Raw genomic sequence first — 13345 nt, 5'->3', positions numbered from 1 at the left:
ACACAATAGAGACTTCAGGGCTTCCTTAGCAAAACAAGACAGGGATTTTTGTTTGTTTTGATCCCTTATCTCTTCTCCAGAGAAATGTCTTTGCAGTCTTGTGGGTTTTTGTATGTGGTGGCTATTGCAGACACAGCTTGTTTATAATTTTGTGTGTGAGGATACTGTTCTCTTTTAATGAATGTCAAGGAAAAAAGTTAATTACTTAAATTCGCAATCTTTTTAATAAGAAGAGGTGTTTTCTCAGGCATTACACTGCTTTCTAAAGATGTTTTTGAAGCTGAACAGAATAAATTCAAGCCTGCAATTCTCTATAAGACAAAGACCTAACATCATTTCGCGACTTCAGGTGACGTGCTCTGGAGTTTTGCCTGGAGTCCTCATGAGTACTAGGAGATACTTAGTGTGCTTGGTGTGCTGTTACTTGCATAACAATAAGTGATGGCAGCTTTTGTTACAAAAAAGATGATCTCCAAGGTGTGCTAATATATCTGCTGTCCTGTCCCCCCTCTCCACACACCCCCCTGTTTTATCAACCTTAGGGGAAACACCTAAATAATAACAACTGGAAAATACTAGTCTTTAGGGCCTTTTTATTTGCTTATTCATTATGCCACCCCATCTGTCTTCGTGAATTTAGGCTGGTTTGTAGTTAGCTCACCACTGTGGCAGATGTGAGTCTTGCAGACAGGAAAGCGTACAGAAGTTGTGACTTTAAGCCCTTGGCGAGGAGGCTGGTGGTGGACTAGCAGTGGGCTTTGTGGAGTGGATGGGGCCATGTACGGCCCCATGCTTGGCACTGCTCTGAGGCAGCTGGGGCTGTTTCAAGTGAAATCTCTGCTGACTTTGCTGATGTAGGAAGATCGTTGAGGTATGTAGTGAGGAAGGGAATCTGCAGCATAAAAAACCCACAATGCATAGTGGTTAATCCTGTAGCTGGAAGTGCTTGTCAGCTCAGCCACACCACTTGTCATCCTTGGACATCGGAGGGACACCAGTGCTCACCTTCCTGCAGCCCCTCGCATGCAGCAAGAAGGGCCCAAGATGCCATTCACCTGCCCCGGTGGCTCTTACACAGTGTGTTGCCTTGTGGGAGCCACAGGCAGGGATGCAGGTGGCCAAAGCCTCTCACCTGCCACGAGGTAGTGTGATTAAAGGAACACTATGAGATGGTGACTACTGCATTGGCCTGGGTGTTTTCAAAGAAAGCTGTGTTCATATGGACTCAGCAGGAGTAAGGAAGACTTAGCAGTTGTTCTTTGGGTACAGTGTGGGGTGTTCATTATTTCTTTCCTCGTCAGCAGTGGATAGTCAGTGTCCTGTCTTCTCGGCTTCTGCTCCCCGCTGTTCCAGGGCTTAGCTGAAGTGTTCTGGGCAAGGAAAAGTTTGTGGGAAGGCTGGTGGGCAAACAGTTTTCCTGCTGCAGCAAGTGAGTTCATTTCAGGAAGGTGAGAAGGTGGAGGGTGGCTGTTACTGTTCTGCTCTGTAGTTTAAAGCTACCTGCTTTGATTCCTGATGCAAACAGAAAAGGGAGTTTGGCTTTGGAGAAGAAGTCAAGTCAGATTTGCCACATTTCAGTAAACCAAAATTACAGCAAATAGGAAATATTCCATGATCTGTGACTTGGTTGTATCGTTTACAATTGCTTTGATATGATCAGTTCTTTAATTGATAATTGACGGTGCAGCAAATCATTATTAAAAGGGCAAACCTTGATGTCATTGCTGTGCCATTTAACAGAGAAAACAGAAAATTCTCCTCCACTTGAAGAGATCTAGTCCTTAACCGTAGAGGAAGGGGTTTCATCAGCAATTGTTCTCTTTACAGGAATAGTATTTGTATTGATAGTTTCATTTCAATGAGTTATCTGCGGGCACAGCTGCAGTTTCTCCTTGGCTGGTGGCAGAGTAGCTAGATGTAAAACCTATGACCTAACATGTATACATAGTTAGATGTAGATAGATCTTATCTAAAAGTGTATCTGTCTCTCCATCTAGGAATATCTGCATAGGCATAATAATGCATTTTATAAAGCTCATAAAAACATTGGAGACATTCACAAAAACTCAATTTTACATGTGTTAAACAATCAGTAAAGATCTCCAGTAGCAATCAAAAGAACTAGGAAAAACAATATTCCCATCTTTATTTCTCTGTGGTTATAAAGATATGAAGATAAAACCCATATTGCCTACCTGTAATCTTCACTATCCAATTTTATTTGAGGTGTGGCTTATTTGTGAAGTAGCTTTTTTTTATGTTGGCTGGAGGTTTATTGTGTTTTGTTTTGTTTTGTTTTGTTTTCTGCCAGAGAACTACAGAAGCAGTTTTCACCACCCAGCTGGAGCCAGACTTGGAGTTTTTTTCATGAAACCACTTCTTCTTTGACTGTCGGTTCAGAAATGTGAGTTTTAAATAGGTGATAATGAGAACCCAAAGTTTAAATAATCTATTTTACTAAGAGGACTTCTCCTTTCATTTTTTTATGGATCTCTGGTGCTTTCTTCATAGTTCTCCAGGAAACCCTGCCAAAAGTAGATATAATGGAACAGTGCAGACTGAGATCCTCTACTTGTGGCAACATCATTTTTGACTGCAGCTCTTCCAGTTTACAGTTTTACTCCATATTTTTGAGGTGCATAAGGCTTATTAAAAAAGAATAGCTGACAACAACAAAACCCCAAATGAAAAGGCAGCTGTTTTCCATACTTTTCATATTCAAAATAAGTACAAAGAGCTGAATCCCAGGCTATGGGACTTGGCAACAGAGGGAACCCGTGCTTTATGTGTTAGTTCGCTCTTTCCAGACTTCAGTGTTAGTTAGGAGTGCCTCTGTCAAATGTTTTCCTGCAGTTTTGTTTTTTTCCTTTTACTTTTCTCTTTAAATCAGCTTTCTGGCTTGTTGTGTTGTTACTGGAAGTTGCTACTGTGGGTGGTCTTGAAGCATCCTTCCTTTCAAGAAAATATTCCGTGTGTAAATGTTTTACTGAGTACTTTGCCTTCACATTTTGGGGATCTTTGTGCTGTTTGTCTCTGTGGGGTTTTTTCTTCAGTGGTAGGCCTGTGCAGTGGAAGTGTGAATTAAAGATAATTAAAGACTTTGGAAGTGGCATACTCTTTCCTCTGAGCTGACTTTGCCCTTGTACTGAGAATATTTACAAAGATGAGCGCTCATTTGCTCTTCCTGAGCTTTAGCCAAATGTTTGGCTTGTCATAATTTAATTGTGATATAAGGCAAACTGAGGTATTTAATGCTAATGTCAGAAATAGTTACCAAGCGCCGCTTTTTGTAAATCCAGTTTTAATCTTTAAAACTGGAATGAGTCATTTAATATGATGCAATGAAAACAGAAAAGCAGGAGAGATACTGAAGCACAAAGGTGTCAGTTCATCTTCCACTTGTCATGTTCCATAGAAAATCTTTCCAGTCAGGAGGAAATTTTTAAGCTGTCTGCAGTATAACTTCATGAAGATGCTGTGGTGTTTCCTAAAGAACAGGAATTCAAGACTCTGTTACTGCTGATAGCGGGGGCCGGGGCGGGGGGGGAATGTCCTTCTGAACTAAAGGAGTCCCCCTGCTGAGTTCATACAGTAGCCTGGAGAAGGTAGGATTGATCAAATACCTGGGACATTGAGAGTTAAGTCCATTTCTTTCGCTTACCATAATGTGCAGTTTAAATCAGCGGAGGAGCTCAGGTCATAGGTAATGAACATAGCATAGATGGTAGGACGTACTCTGTACAGGAGTACAAGGAACAGTAAGCACGTAATGAGTGTTTTCTTGTCCACAGTAGCCTGCCATTATTGACACCCAAAGTGTTCAGGAGAAACCCATCTGTTTCCCAGGCTTTTGAAAACATTGGATACACATGGGGATAATTTTTTGAGTGATGAAAGCCTAAATGAGTTGTGGCTTGTTGGCTGGTATTTTAAGAGCTTTTTTTTATACTAAGATTTTTTTATGATCTTTGTTTATTAAATGGTAAAAAGCGTCCAGCTTTGTGAGTTGTATTGCATTGTGAACAGGCATCAGCAGATAAAAACAAAGGACCACTCAGTGTTTCAAAGATGGAGGTTTCTGAGTTACTGCTTAATGAATGGTATGTGTCTGCGTTCACATATCCATGAAATCTACCCATTCTGAGATGGCTTCGTTAAGAGCCCAGCATTTTATAAGCAAGTATCCATAGCCAGGCTTTAGAGGGATTTTTTGTGTTCCAAAGTACCTGTCCACTTAAAATCTTTTAAAAAGAAAAGAAAAACCACATCTTGCTTCCTGAGGAAGTTTCAGTGCAAACCTGCACTACTCATAGAAGGAACTCTCTCAGGTGATTTTAAGTGTTTGATTCTTTAGTGGGCTGACTTTAGTCTCTTGCAGTGAGATCCTTTGTGTCACCAGCCTAAGGCTTATGAAAGACCCATGTATCACAGAGATTGCTGCCAAATTAATGCATCCCATAGCAATTCTAGAGTACTTAAAAGACCTTCTGCCTGTTTTCTCACAAACTCCAAACCGTGGCAAAAGACGCAAGTTGTGGTTATTTTTGGAACTTGAATTGGAAAGTCGTCCTTGGGCATCTTCACTGTTTACAGTAAGCTTTTGATCAGCAAATCATGTGCGGCTGTCTGTCTGGTTGCTTACCAGCTCACCTGGGACCTAGACTTCCAGGGAAGACTTTTTTGTGTTTAGGCCCTTCAGCATAGAGAAACAGACTTCTGAACTGGCCTGTCCACAGAAGATCTCTGAGAATGTTAAACATCTGGGTTTTAGAAAGAATTTGTTCATTAGGTGCCAGACGCTCATATGTTATTCTTACGTTACACACTTTACTTGACCAGGAAGTTCACTTGCCTGCTCTTGCTCTCTCGTTCCCTTTCTTGAGGTGTTTTTTTAGGGCTTTCCTTAGAATTGCGGTACCTTCATGCTCTTCCCCCTACTGAAAACCAAACTTTTTAAAAGGTCAAAATACAATGTAAAGCTTGGACTAAATTCAACTCTCATTTCCAAACAGAACAAAAATACCATGCTATTTTTAAATCTCATGGATTTTTTTTTTTTCAAGTTGTGGACAGGTGTTTGCAAATTTGGATTTGTAGTATAGGGCATCTTTCTGAAAAAATACAGGAAGAGTTGAGCCCAACAAGCTGCGCTACCTGTTCTTTAGCTACTGGTATTTCCAGCTCTTCTGCATTTAGAATTGCTGGCAAATATGGTAATACAGTTGTAATCTCAAGCTACTGCGGGTCAAATGAAACTGTCATCGTTCTCATGGATCATCCAAGAGGAAGAAATCAGATCCTGAGGTATTTAATTGTGCTCTAAGGCACAAAGAAACGTCTGGGAGACAGTGGACTGGCTGACCTCAGCTCCATCCCTGGGAGGATTGTGGTACTGGTCCTTATGGAAGCCATTTCCAGGCACATGAAGGACAACAAGGTGACTGGGAACAGCCAAACATGGATTTCCCGTGGGTAAATTATGCTTGATCAATGTGATGAAGTGATGGAGACAAGGTGCTGTGGGCAAAGGGAGAGCAGAGGGCCTTGTTTACTTTGGTAAACTAAGGTTTTTGACACTCCCATTAACATTCCCGGAGCCAAACTGGGTAGGGACCGGTTAGATGGACTACACAGAGCGTGAAAAATTGCATGAATCAGTGGTTCAGCACTGAACTGGCAGAGTTGCTGCTGGTATTCCTTGGGAGCTGATACTGGTGCCAGTGTTGTTTAATATTTTCATTAACGACACAAATGATGGGATGGAGTGCCACGTCAGCAAGTCAAAGGTGACATCAAATTGTTGGAAACAGTGGATATGCAGGAGGGCAGAGCTGTCATTCAGCAGGACTTTAGAAAGTTGGAGCGAGCTGATAGAACCTCATGAAGTTCAACACAATGAAAGGCAGAAAACAGCTTTGCAGAGAATACCTGGGGATCCCAATGGGCAGTAAATTGAATAGGACTCAGCAGCATGACCTTGTAGCCACAAAGCAAACTGCAGGCTGGACTGTTTGAGTAAGAACATAGCCAGCAGGTGGAGAAAAGGAGATTTCCTGCTCCACTTGGCACTTCTGAGACTGTGAACCCCTGTACAAGAAAGACTGATGAACTGGAGGAACCATAACCAAGGACCACTGAGGTGATTGAGTCTGGAGCACGACTTACCATGAAGGGCTGTGAGAGCTGGTTGTGTTAGAGCTGAGAAGAGGCTGAGAGAGGCTCCAATTGACTCTAGCTCTCTGCAGGGCAATTATGAAGAAGGTGGACCTAGACTCCTCTTAGAGGTGCACAGTGAAAGAACAGGCAAGCGGCAGTAGTCACAAGTTAAAGCAAGGGAAATTCTGGTTGAGTATAAGAAAAATATCTTCCGTAGTGAGGGTGGTGGAACAGGTGTCAGAGAGGTGGTGGATTCTCCATTCCTGGACAGGCATGAGCAGCATGATCCAGTTTTGAAGCTAGGCCTGCCTTGAGCAGGACCAGACACCTCCAGGTGCTATGAATGTAGTCTTTAATATTTCCCTTTTCTTGAAATAATGGAAACTAGTAATTATATAATCTAATTTTGAGGAAAAAGAAGCAAAAATATGTTGCCTTAAATCTTTTACGTACAGCTCGTGTCAAATTCCTGGCTTTGGATCTTTCGAAGTGGACATTGCTGAATCATGTGATTATGTTTCCATGAATTAAAAATAAGCCAAGTCTATCTCCTTAAAAGAGGCTGTTATATTCAGCAGAACTCATTGTGGTGATGCGTTTTTGCAACATTAGTGAGTATGCATAAGGCTTAAGAATGGGAGCATTCTCTGCAGCCCTGCTTACTTCTGATGGTTTAGTTTGGAGCTTATTTGAGAGAGAGATTTTCAGGGGAAAAACTCTTGAAAACTATGACTTATTGCATAAACCTACCTCTTCGGCAAAGAACAGACTTTCTTGGTAACTTGCTTTCTTCCAGGAGTTTGAAGTCATCCATGCCTAACATCCATCAAACTTCAGGAGAAAGTGTCTATCAGACTAACTACAGTGAAATGCCAACCATTAAATATGGGTGCATTGTGTTACGCGCTTCTTATCTTTATGAATACAGTTTGTCATTCTACAGGCTTTCCTAAGTCATACTCTTAATCTTGTAGCTCTCAAATAAACCAGTTTTTAAAACTATTCTATGAAAGAGACTAAAAGTATTCCTCTTTTTTCTTAATTTGCTTAAGCTCTTTGGGTTTGACCTTTAGGCCTTTTCCATCAAAAGAAATAATTTAAGACTGCATGCAGAATTTCAGCTTCTTTTTCCCCTGCATCTACGTTTCACCTGAAAAAAAGCAGTAGGCTTGGGCTTGATGTTGTATGGCCTCCTCGGGGATGTTCTTTGCTAACTTGGCTCAGATCATTTTGATGTGCAGGCTCTGACTAGACACACACCTGAGAGAATACACAAAATACTAATATCCCAAAAAGACCTAGCAGCCATCAAGACAAAAGCTTCCATGCCTTCTAAATTGAATGCACGTTTTTGTTTAACAGATCAATAACGCAACAATTTAAGCAGCGAGATATGGAACTATGGGACTTTAAAATATTTTAATTTTGTGCTTTAGGTGTTAAAAGGAGAATTTAATGTGCTAAGTAACTGAGGCCACCATTTTGGGGCTAGACCTGCAATAAGATAATATGCTTCCTTCTGAGAATTTTTTAAGTAATGTTGTTTATTTCTTTTTTTTTTTAAATCTATGTGTTATGAAATGTTACTGCTCTTTATGGCATTGTGTATGCCCTGTTCTCGCGTTCAGGGGCAGCTTTGTGATTTTATGCATCTACAAATCTTAGCATTGTTTTTTATCTAATCGCCCAGAGGTAGCAGTGCTATCCTATAAATTTTCCAGGACCTGTATGTGGATTATTATGTTAAGGATATTGGATAAGCCTCAAATCAGATGGAGGCATCCCACAGTGTGTTTAAGGGCTTGTAGGCATTACAAATGGGAGACAGTGTTCAGGTCTAAAGTGAGACGCATACAGGTTTGTCCATGTAGTGTTTTGTCAGCGCAGGTAATTCGGGTTGCCCAGCAAACTCCTTTGCCGCTGGTGTCGTGAAGGGGTGATGTGCCTGGCTTTCTCAGGCTCTACCACACAAGAACTGTAGCAATCACCTGCGTGGGGTGGTTGGGTTGGCACTGGCTGTTCAGTGCATGGGCACGGGTGTTTGCCCGCAGAGTGGTACGTGCATCTGCACTTCATCATCTTGAATTCTGCAGCTTCTGGGAGACCTGCATGGAGGTGGATCTAAAGCGTGCCTCACTGGGGATGTTTACTGTCTCTGTAATTGCCCATGTAACAAGCACACAAAAAGATTGCTGAATATGAAGGCTTTCTTTTCAGTTTCTTCATCTTATGTCTCCTGAAGGGAGAGATAGCAGAAGGGAGCAGGGGCTGGGATCAGAGTTACAGACTGTTTTCCCGGTTTCACTGTGAATTTGTTTCCGACCTTTTTTTGAGAGATTTCGTCTCTCTGACTCTGTTTCCTAACTGGAAAAATTATGAAAATATCAATGTTCCTACCTTTTATTAGGTGGGATTGCTTTGAAATCTTGATTCAAGACACAATGAATAAAAGCTACGCTTTTTTTTTTTCCCCCCCAGTGAATTTGATTCTGCCACAGCAAGGTAGCTGAGAAGTCTTTCAGTAGAAAAATAATAGATGATGAAGTTTAGTAACAGTATATTTTTAATTTTGTCTCTGTCTCAAACTTTATGTTCCAATACTTCCTCTGTAGAGATAGACACAAATTTATGTGTATATTCCTGTAGATCTATCAAAGCACGTTACCGAAGTACAACATCTTCTTTTTAGGCTCTCAGAAGTCCATTGTAGAGAAGCCCAGATATTTTTGTTGGTTCGCTACCTGGCACTGACTTCCATGTTTGTGTCTGGGGATTTCCAGATGAAGATAGAAGCACGTAGGTTTCTCTGTATACATATTGAATTCAGGATTTGATGTGCTCTGCGTGTTTCCCACAGGTTGTCTACGTAGCGTAGACCGTAGGTTTGATGTCTTCCTGGGCATACTGTACTGCATGTGCATGTTTAGCCATTTTTCAGGATACCTAGTCAGCCCGATTCCTTATACTTGGAGAATAAGAGGATATTTGAGGTGGGAGACAGAAGACCTGAAGTAATTGTTCCCATTATGAGACTAGTATGAGAAGTCACCAAACTTAGCTGGATATCAAAGTTTTGTGCCCGTGTAAGATCACAGGTTGGGTTGAGTGTAAAACAGAAACCTCTTGATACTGCACTGTGGATTTTTGGCTTTATCTGGTGTGAGAAATGCTTAGAACATGTTTTACTCTCCAGGACTTTCTCATAGGTTCAGTTGAGGCCCTAATTACTTATGGACTTTCAACATGTCAGAATTTTCTCATGATACGAAGTCATTAAGTTGTACTGAAAAAGCTCTAAATAATGAACTGACATTTATGCCCTGATTTGTTTCTGTAGATAAGATGGATAAGATTTTTTGCCCTTTTAATTTCTTAGGACTAAAATCAGCTGTCTTTTGGCCCAAATTCAGTCCATGCTTAAATTTAGGCTTAATTTAAGCTTCTGCTTATCATTGCAGGACCAAGAGTTGCATAATAAAATAATAGTAAGTGATAGAAGTAACAAAGTTTTTTTAAAAATTTCAAAAGTGGGCAAAGTTATTTTTAAATACCAAATTGAAATAAAAATGAAAATAACCACTAGATGGCACTTCAAAATTGTATATTGAGATAGTATGTTTGCTTTCAAAATCATTACGAATTTTGATAGACCCAAAAGGTTTTCATGTGGATCTGCATAGTTCCGAGATGGTGGTGTTTCCAAAACCAGTCAAAGTTCCTTTAGCTGTATCTCCTTATTCCGTGATCAAAGCAAACTACTCACTAGTCTTCATTAAAAGCTCTTTCCTGATGCTTAAAATGCTGCCTTTAGAAAGAAGAGAAATACCCGTATAACTGATAAGTGTGTGCAAATTCATTTGTTTTCCACTGATTTTTATTTATATCCAACTTTCTAACAAAATTCTGCTCTGCCCTGGTGTTCTGTTTACCTTGGGTTATGCCTAACTTGAGATATGATGTATTGATGCTTTAATATTTCTTGTAATATTATTTTAGGTCAGTAGCTTGGAAATTAACCCATAGTCTGGTAGGGGCAGGTTCAGGCAGGGAACAGATTCCAAGGGTTCACTGTTCACTAATTTTTCACTTTACCTACTTTATCTCTTGGTAGGGGGAGAAGATGGAAGGAGATTGTGACAATTTGGTTCTGCAGAAAACATGATAGTAGTTAGGAATTTATTATGAAGTCAATCTTGTGGTGTTTCTGTCAGCGATCATTGCACAAGCCTGTTTTATTTGACATTTTCATGTAGCCTCTTTATTGTTGTTTCTGAGATGCATAAGAGTTACGTTACCGTGATTTATGAGCTAATAATACTGAAGATGAGCAAAGCTGAGTAAATACTGTCTGTAGCCATTAATTTGATTCTTCTTCCATAGGAGCTGTTTTGAGGGGTTGTTTGGACAACTGTCTTAGTCTATTGTACTTGAGTTGAAGAGAGCGGAAGTAGACAAACTATAATACTGGCTTGTGCAAGGATATTTTATGGCCTATTAAATATGTATTAAGGGACTAATTCTTTCATTTGCTCATACAGCTGTATATGGTTCCCCTGACACTGGTAGTAATTATGACTGAATTTTATTATGAGAGCTTCGTTACGCACATGGTAAACCTTAGAATGGATTACAGTAGCGATGGACACAGCCGCATTGTCCTGGTTTTGCAGAAGACGCGAGGGCACAATCAACAAGAGGTGAAAAGGAGAGTCGGAACAATTTTCCCATTCAGCTGCGCCCACCCTGCGATGTCTGCTGCAGGAACGTCTCCCCTTTTGTGCTGCTCTGTGCTGCACAAAAGCACTTGGCTGTGCTTCTGCCGTGACTGGACCCTACAGCAATTTGTATGCCTACTAATCCAAGATAAAAATGAAGCTTTGGGAGTGGCAAGTCAAAAAGATTGACTTTTTTTTTTTCTTTTTTTGACATTTAGAGGGTCTCATCCTCTGATGGCTGAGAGCAGAACTCCAGGCCATCCCTCTTGTTGGCGTAAAATTTCAATTTGACTTTGAGTTCTTACCCGGTATGTACATCAGTGAGGATGCTGTTGCTGAACTGCAGATGCCCTCGTGGGAATGTGCTGATGGGAGTACCCATGCACTGAAATTCATTAAGTATTTCCTGTGGCCATCTTACCGGTGATCTCACTGCCTGTAAAGCTCTTTATGCAGAGATTAACTGTTTAGTGACTTGCAAAAGCTAGAGGGAACGGTGGTGTTCCAGTTAACAAACGACAAAGATTTTCATTTTAGGACAATATTAAAATACCAGCATAACACAGGAATGACAGCTGTCTTTCTAGAAAAGCTGCTCTTCATGCAGGCTCAGGTAGTCCCAATCACACAGGAGCACAAAGCAAATTTTTTGGGGTGTGGATGTGAATGCTCTCTCAGTTCTGGATCCTTGTTTTCGTTGCTGTCTGGCAACTATTCTGTCAGAATTTCTCCCCTGCTTTAACGTGTAAAAAGTCAGTGATTTTTACATTGTGCTGTTGCTATGGTCTGTGATGCTCTGCAGACAGGCCCTCCTCTCCTGTCTGAGGTGGTTGCATTTCACAGCCTCTCTGTGTCCCTGGAGGAAAAATACGCTATTGATAAATTGCTCTGGCGTCAGCAGAGGGCTTTTATGGTGTGTGTTGTCGTTATCCACCACGCCCCCCTTCCCCCCCCCCCCCGCCTCCGTGGGAGGAAGCATTGCAAAGTGGGTTGGGCTCTGTCTGCCTCCTCTGTGTTTTGAATTTCAGGCATTTATTCTGCTCGCCTTCCTGGGTTTGTTGGCGCTCTCCTCTGTTGTGGCAGCAGATGTAGGAGCAAAAAGAAATGCTGCTTTTTGAGCAAAAGGATGCCAGAGCTTTCTGGCTGGGTGGGTCATGTCTCTTTTCACTTAGGAGCAGGGCTGGGTTTAGTAGCGCAGGTGTCCCAGTGTATCCATCCCATGGGTGACCAGCCTCACCTGGCTCCTTTGCATTTCCACTGCACAGAGCCTGCAGTGAGGGAAACCCCTGCCTGCTCTCCAGGAGCTGCAGGCAAAGGAAGCTGCTAGGCTTATCCAGGTGTATTTTCCCAGGGGATGCGCATAGCCATGGGCAGACCTGCTGTGGCCATCAGTTGGTTGGCACGTGGGGTGGTTAGTGCCTGGTGTCCCAAAGGCAGCTCTCACCCTAACAAATTCTTGTCTCCGGCACTTTATGAACCATAAATTTTGACTAGTGGAGTGTGTCACTGGAGTCTTGTTAACATTTCAGTGAAGTAGGTGTAGCTGTGGTCTGTGACTCGCTTGGCTTCTTGTTTTGTTGTTCCTGCCTCTGCAGCTGCTGAAGGCTGAAGTTATTCCTGCAATAGCAAATGTCCTACTGTAGCTTAAGTTCAAGGCAAAAGAGAAAAAGCCCTGTTTTGGTTAAGACCTGAATCTTCAGACAGCTGATTTTTTTGAAGTGACTCTGGAAGAAAGCCACACAAGCTGAAAAATAATGTTAATACAAAATGGTTATCTCCAGTTACTTCAAACTGTTTAAATTGCATCCTTCTGTAAGGCCCCTCTTTGGAGACATTAATGTGTTTGAGCAAAGACGTTTGTGATTTACACCCCCAAACCTATTTCTGCAAGGCAAACCCTTCCATCGGAGATGCGCGCTCTGCGGCACGGGGCAGATAGGCAGCTTTCCCCTTGACTGCCACCAGTGAGAGACAACCACACGTGCATGCATCCTTTTGGATGGGTTGGCTGCTGTTTTATTTCCACAGTGCATGCTGCTTGTTGTTGTGTTGGTTTTTTTGTTTTTTGGTTTTTTTTTTGTTTAAGTTTACTTTTGAAAGGTGCGAGCTTCCCTGCCCCCCTCCTCCCCCCCCCTCCCCCCCCCCTTCAACCCCAGGATGCCAGTTTAGAACCCCCGGGGCTGGGGACAGTTTGGAAGTAACCAACCTCCAGCCCCTTCACCTGCTGCCCAGGCTCAGCTTCTGCTTGGCGTCCTCCCTCTCCTCCAGCACCGAGCTCAGAAATGGGGAGAATCCTCTGAGCAAAGCCTCAAACACCTCGTTGGTTTTCCGCTGGGCCCACGGAGGTCTCCTGCGAGGGCATTGCTCAGCAGAGCTGCCAAGTGTGGCTTCTCCCTTTCCTCACAGCAGGTATTTACTGCCCTTTCCCTCTTCCCAAAACACTGGGTGGTGGCTTGATATGACTGGAGAGTTGG

At 42.1% G+C, this 13345-nt stretch overlaps 1 protein-coding gene across 27 annotated transcripts in view; it reads left to right on the top strand.

Moving 5' to 3' along the window:
* BBX (BBX high mobility group box domain containing) overlaps positions 1 to 13345 on the top strand; it is a 166645-nt gene that overhangs the window by 65289 nt on the left and 88011 nt on the right. For 11 of the 27 annotated variants that reach the window (XM_063349504.1, XM_063349515.1, XM_063349473.1 and 8 more), the window contains one exon: positions 2312 to 2404. The exons of the other annotated variants lie outside the window; for them this stretch is intronic. The gene's annotated coding sequence lies outside the window, so the exon portion shown is untranslated. The remainder of the gene's footprint in view (positions 1 to 2311; positions 2405 to 13345) is intronic. 27 annotated transcript variants of the gene reach the window in all.

Source organism: Chroicocephalus ridibundus, chromosome 1 (genome assembly GCF_963924245.1).
Source record: "Chroicocephalus ridibundus chromosome 1, bChrRid1.1, whole genome shotgun sequence".
In the NCBI taxonomy this organism is placed as follows: domain Eukaryota; kingdom Metazoa; phylum Chordata; class Aves; order Charadriiformes; family Laridae; genus Chroicocephalus; species Chroicocephalus ridibundus.
This window is presented reverse-complemented; position numbering and strand designations above follow the sequence as displayed.